The sequence below is a fragment of the Plecotus auritus genome (assembly GCF_963455305.1).
Source record: "Plecotus auritus genome assembly, chromosome: 1".
Taxonomy (NCBI): Eukaryota; Metazoa; Chordata; class Mammalia; order Chiroptera; family Vespertilionidae; genus Plecotus; species Plecotus auritus.
Genome location: NC_137770.1, coordinates 168,009,924 through 168,015,923, shown reverse-complemented (window position 1 = coordinate 168,015,923; position 6,000 = coordinate 168,009,924).

Below are 6,000 nucleotides of genomic sequence, written 5' to 3'. Positions count from 1 at the left end.
CAATACAAAAGGGCAAAAAATTTTTTCTATATTCTATATATTACCAAAGAAACTGCTGTTTTTAACATTCTGATTTATGTTTTTCATCTTTGGGGGAGTTTTATATTGTCCCTGTCATTTTGTTGACTGCTTTTATTGAATAATGTATATACACATATATTACTTTATGTGCATTTTCTTATTTTTCTACAATAAGCCTGTATTAGTTGGTAATTAAAACTGTTAAATACAGTGGCATAATAAAATTGATTACTATTCTGCAATGAAAAGCTGGCAAAATGCTGTTTTCTAAAATTGATTACTATTCTACAATGAAAAGCTGGTAAAATGCTGTTTTCTTCTACTGGCTTGAAGTAAACTTGTCAATTTATAAGTAAAAGAGTAAACGAGTAAAAGAGTAAAAGTGTTATCCAAGCACCATTTTATCCACTCATTCCATGTGTATAGCTTCTATGAATTTGGCACCATGCAATGCAGTGTGGGGGACACAACAGGAGTAGAACACGCTATGCTGGCCTTGAAACTCAGGAGATAATTGTTTACTGATAAAATTTGAGAGTTCTCAGAAAAAAAATGTGATGGTTGTGTTACCCAATGGAGGAAGAGAAAGTGTCTGCCTTGTGGAAGAATTCCATTTAGAGGACAAGAGAAGACACGGGGAGAGGAGCACCAAAGCAATGTGGAGTCACAAAGGCTAAGGGGAAGGACAGTCAGGGCAAGGAATGATTCTTTTCTTTCCTCTCTGCTTTATTTACTTTCATTCCGTCTTTGCTCACGAAACATTTATCCAACACCTACTCTCTGCCAGGTGTTGCTGGGGACATAGCAACACCTGAGAATTGTGTAAGGGAGGACAGGGTGAGAGGGCTATGGAGATTACAGAGCTTTGCACAAATGACAATTAGTGATCAACGCTATCAGTCGATCACAGCATCAAAATAAGAATCTAAATTAATCAAGGACAGGACCAGGAGATTACTAAACTAGGCATTGGATAAGACTAACCAAATATTTAATTATATTTATATTTGCCACGTAGATATAACCTAGAGCAGGGTTGGTCAACCTCAGCATGACTGGCATTTGGACTAGATGACATTCGGGGAGCTGTCCTGTGCACTGTAGGTGCTTAGCAGCATCTTAGGTCTCTACCCACGAGAAGCCAATACTTACATGGCAATAAGATATGTGGAGATTCATTGCCAAAACCAGTTTGGCTCAGTGGATAGAGTGTCGGCCTGCGGACTGAAGGGTCCCGGGTTCGATTCCGGTCAAGGGCATGTACCTTGGTTGCGGGCACATCCCCAGTGGGAGGTGTGCAAGAGGCAGCTGATCGATGTTTCTCTCTCATCGATGTTTCTAGCTCTCTATCCCTCTCCCTTCCTCTCTATAAAATATCAATAAAATATATTTAAAAAAAAAAAAGATATGTGGAGATTCATATAACAGTTTTATCAACTTGACTCATGTAGACATGCAAACCTGATAATTAAGGACAAAGTTACATTTGAGGTCCAAGGTAACTGTTGGCTTACTGGCAGTGACAGGCTAATTGCTCAGGAAGACACTGTTTTCCACAAGACAGACACTTTCTCTTCCTCCATTGCTTAAGCAAGTGTAAGTATTGGCTTTTGTTCCCCAAGTCCTGACAATCAAAGATGTTGCCAAATACTGCCAGGTGTGCCCTGAGGAGAGCCAAAATTGTCCCTGATGGACAACTACTGGCTTGAAGTAAACATTCAGCAATTAAATAAAACTAATATGTATCGTAAATAATATTAGAGTCATGCTAGAGGAGAACTCTTCCATCTTTTGATAAATAAAATTCATCTTGTTCACTTAAGAATCCATTGGTGGTGTAGAGTTAGGGAGGGAATATAGTCATTGGAAGCCCAGACTCCTGCCACCTCTTCCCTCTTTAATGTGCGCCTTTCCAGAGTTCCCTCGATGTCAACATCTAGCTGGCAGGAAAGGGAAGAGAGCGTATAGGATCACACAGGTGGTTTTTGTGGACAAGGTCCGAAGAGAATATAGCACTTCTTTTCACATTCCATGAGCCAAAATGGAGTCACATTTCCACTGCCAAGTAGGCTGAAACACATTGGCCAGCTGTGAGTCCAGAAGGAAAAAGAAATATGCTTCCTGAGCAATTAGCCTGTCACTGCCAGTAAGCCAACAGTTACCCTGGACCTCAAATGTAACTTTGTCCTTAATTATCAAGTTTGCATGTCTACATGAGTCAAGTTGATAAAACTGTTATATGAATCTCCACATATCTTATTGCCATGTAAACGGCTGCTTTAGAGACAGTAGGATTGAGTTTCAGTTGCTAAAGGAAAGCAACAAAATGAATAAGGGATTCTGTGCTGAGAGACACATACTTATTATGCAAATAACTTTATAAGCAGTTTCAGGGAATGAACAATGCTGGCCTTCAGAGAAACGCAGAACAGAACGCTGAGTGTTATGACTGAAGTCACAGACTGGTTCGGACTGTGCTGCCCGGGTTTCCTCAGACTGACGTGGGTGACTCTGAGTGTAGATGTGGATGCAGTTACTTCGTATTTATGTTGTAGTTGAGACACACAAAACGTCAGTCATCAAGAGTGATTCCACTTCTAGGAATATATCCTAAGAAACTACAAACACCAATCAGAAAGGATATATGCACCCCTATGTTCATAGTAGCACAATTTATAATAGCTAAGATTTGGAAACAGCCTAAGTGCCCATCAGCAGATGAGTGGATTAAAAAACTGTGGTACATTGCCCTATCCACGGTTTGCCTCAGTGGATAGAGCCTCAGCCTGTGGACTGAAGGGTCCCAGGTTTGATTCCGGTCAAGGGCATGTACCTTGGTTGTGGGCACATCCCCAGTGGGGGGTGTGCAGGAGGCAACTGGTCAGTGTTTCTCATCGATGTTTCTAACTCTCTATCCCTCTCCCTTCCTCTCTGTAAAAATCAATAAAATATATTTAAAAAAATAAAAAACTGTGGTACAACTACACAATGGAATACCACACTGCAGTAAGAAAGAAGGAACTCTTAACATTTGCAACAGCATGGATGGAACTGGAGAGCATTATGCTAAGCGAAATAAGCCAGTCAGAGAAAAATAAATATTACATGATCTCACTCATTTGTGAAATATAATGAACAACATAAACTGATGAACAAAAACAGATCCAGAGCCAGAGAAGCATCGATCAGACCATCAAACCTCAGAGGGAAGGTAGGGGGGGGTGGGGGTAAGGGGGAGAGATCAACCAAAGGACTTTTATGCATGAATATAAGCCTAACCAATGGACACAGACACCAGGGGGGTGAGCGCATGGGAGGATAGGACACATATGTAATACCTTAATCAATAAAGAAAGAAAAAACATATATATAAAATTCTATAAGCTAAAGGGAAAATACTCAAAAAAGAAAAAGAAAATGAAAGAGCCTTTGTTAAAATCATCTGAAATGATAACTCAGTTTCTCAGAACTATGATTTACTTAAAAAATAGAATAACAATCAGTTTTTTAAACAGCATTAGTGCATCACACTTCCTGTTTTTGTTGTTGTTGTTTTTCTTTCGTTATTTGCACTTTTATCATCATTTACCAAATAAGCTAGGCAGTACTTACACTGCTTAGATTACAGGACCAATTTCTGCACACTGCAAGCAAACAGGAACACCCTCCAAAAAGTAATGCTATAGCCCCCCAGCTCAGAGCATGTTGGAAAGGGGCCTTTCCCAGGGCACTGAGAGAACTGATGACCAGATAAATAAGTAAGTATTATATTTGGATCTTCTAGCACATTCTTGCTTGGAAATAACATTATAAATGTGATTTGTTGCCTAGCCTAGATGCAAAAATCTATATAGCTTGTAATGTAACTAAAATACAAAATCATTCATGGAGAAGTCTGGATTAGCCCATAAAATATTGCTAAATTCCTTCTATTAGATTTGGAGGCAGAAAGACATGATTAAGTAGCAACTGGGGTTCATAATAATGAACTCAGAGCATCGCTGGATGAATCAAAAGACAGCAGATAGAAGACATCTGGCACCAAGTATGATAAGGAGGTTGGTTCTGTCACTCCATTTCCTTCCAGCTCAATGCAATTACTTTTTAAAAAAATATATATTTTATTGATTTTTTACAGAGAGGAAGGGAGAGGGATAGAGAGTTAGAAACATCGATCAGCTGCCTCTTGCACACCCCCTACTGGGGATGTGCCCGCAACCAAGGCACATGCCCTTGACCTGAATCGAACCTGGGACCCTTCAGTTCGCAGGCTGACGCTCTATCCACTGAGCCAAACCGGTCAGGGCTCAATGCAATTACTTTTACTTATATGTGTTTCTATGGTGTGCTGAAGTACAAATACAATGGCATTTTGCAAAATAAAATAGAGAGTTGCTATATCTAGGCCATTCTAGAAGCAGTGTGGGACCTGGAAAAATTCCTTTGCGTGTATCCCCCTCTCAGTATGACAAGTCTGTTCAGAGAAAGTCAAGTCAAAATAATTTTTTGGATCAGCTATGATGGGAAATAAACATTAGTGTATTGATCATGTAGCTGAATAGTTTTTATACATGTGTGAGAAGACCACTTTGCCTTGGGTATACAGCCTTAGGCCTCTACAAAAGTTTTAACAGCATTTCTTTCTTTCTATTTTTTTTTTAAGCACTGACTTTTATTTATTTACTAGAGACCGGATGCACGAAATTCGTGCAAGAGTAGGCCTTCCTTCTCCCGGCTGCCGGCACTGGCTTCCCTCTGGCACAGGGGACCCGGGCTTCCCTCGCAGCCCCAGCTTCATCCAGAAGGTCATCCGGAAGGACACCCAGTCTAATTAGCATATTGGGCTTTTATTATTATAGATTTTTAAAAATATTTTTATTTTTATTGATTTCAGAGAGGAAGGGAGAGGGAGAGAGATAGAGATAGAAACATCAATGATAAGAATCTTTGCTTGGCTGCCTCCTGCACGCCCCCTACTGGGGATCGAGCCAGCAACCCAGGCATGTGCCCTTGACCTGAGTCAAACCTGGGACCCTTCAATCCACAGGCTGAGGCTCAATCCATTGAGCCAAACCAGCTAGAGCTCTTTTTCTACTTATAACCTTTTTCTGACTCACTGCCCTACACCAGCAAAATAAATCCTAAGATGAGGGAAGGCCAGCCTGGGCGGACATGGCTAACTGACCAGCAAAGACATGGCAGAGCTGTTGTGGCCTACATGTTCCAACCCCTTTGCTTTTTAAGAAGACTCCTGTGACTAGTTCTGGACAATGGTTGTGAGTGAAAGTAATGTGAGTGACTTCCAGGCCAATGTGATTAGAAATCCAGCGTGAGTTCTTCATGCTGCCTTCTCTTTCTGGAGCCATATATTGAAGAGGGCAGCACCACAAGCCAGACGAAGCCTCAATCTGGGTCACTCCTCGGAGGAGAGCTATCTAGGAAAGTTCTTTAACTAACACATTCACTTTAGATGCTGCCTGATTGAAAAATAAATAATATAGTACAGAAATATTGGTACAGCTTGTTTGGGTTGTTAGAATACCCTTACTGATACACAGAATAATTGGCCAGATTGGGACTGGTCTGAAGATGACTGTCAAATATATAATATCACCTATAAATGTTTACAGGAGTCTGTAGGAGGATTAATCATTGTGGTCTGTCTGGATCAGTGAAGGTTTACTTGAGAAGATAGGTTAGCTGGCTCCTGAGAATAAAAGAGAGAGAGAGAGAGAGAGAGAGAGAGAGAGAGAGAGAGAGAGAGAGAGAGGAGGGAGAGAGACCTGAGCAGGAGCATTAGCACAAGCATTGTGTTCAAACTGTGCAATGTATGTCTGTGATACAACCAGTGGACCCGTTTGGCTTGGGGGTAAATTTGAGAAATGGTTTTGAGAGGTTAGGAACTTTCTGGAGAGAATGGAAGTGGGGTTTTGAATGCCTATGCCAAGAACCTGATTCAATTGGTGAACGAGACTTGCT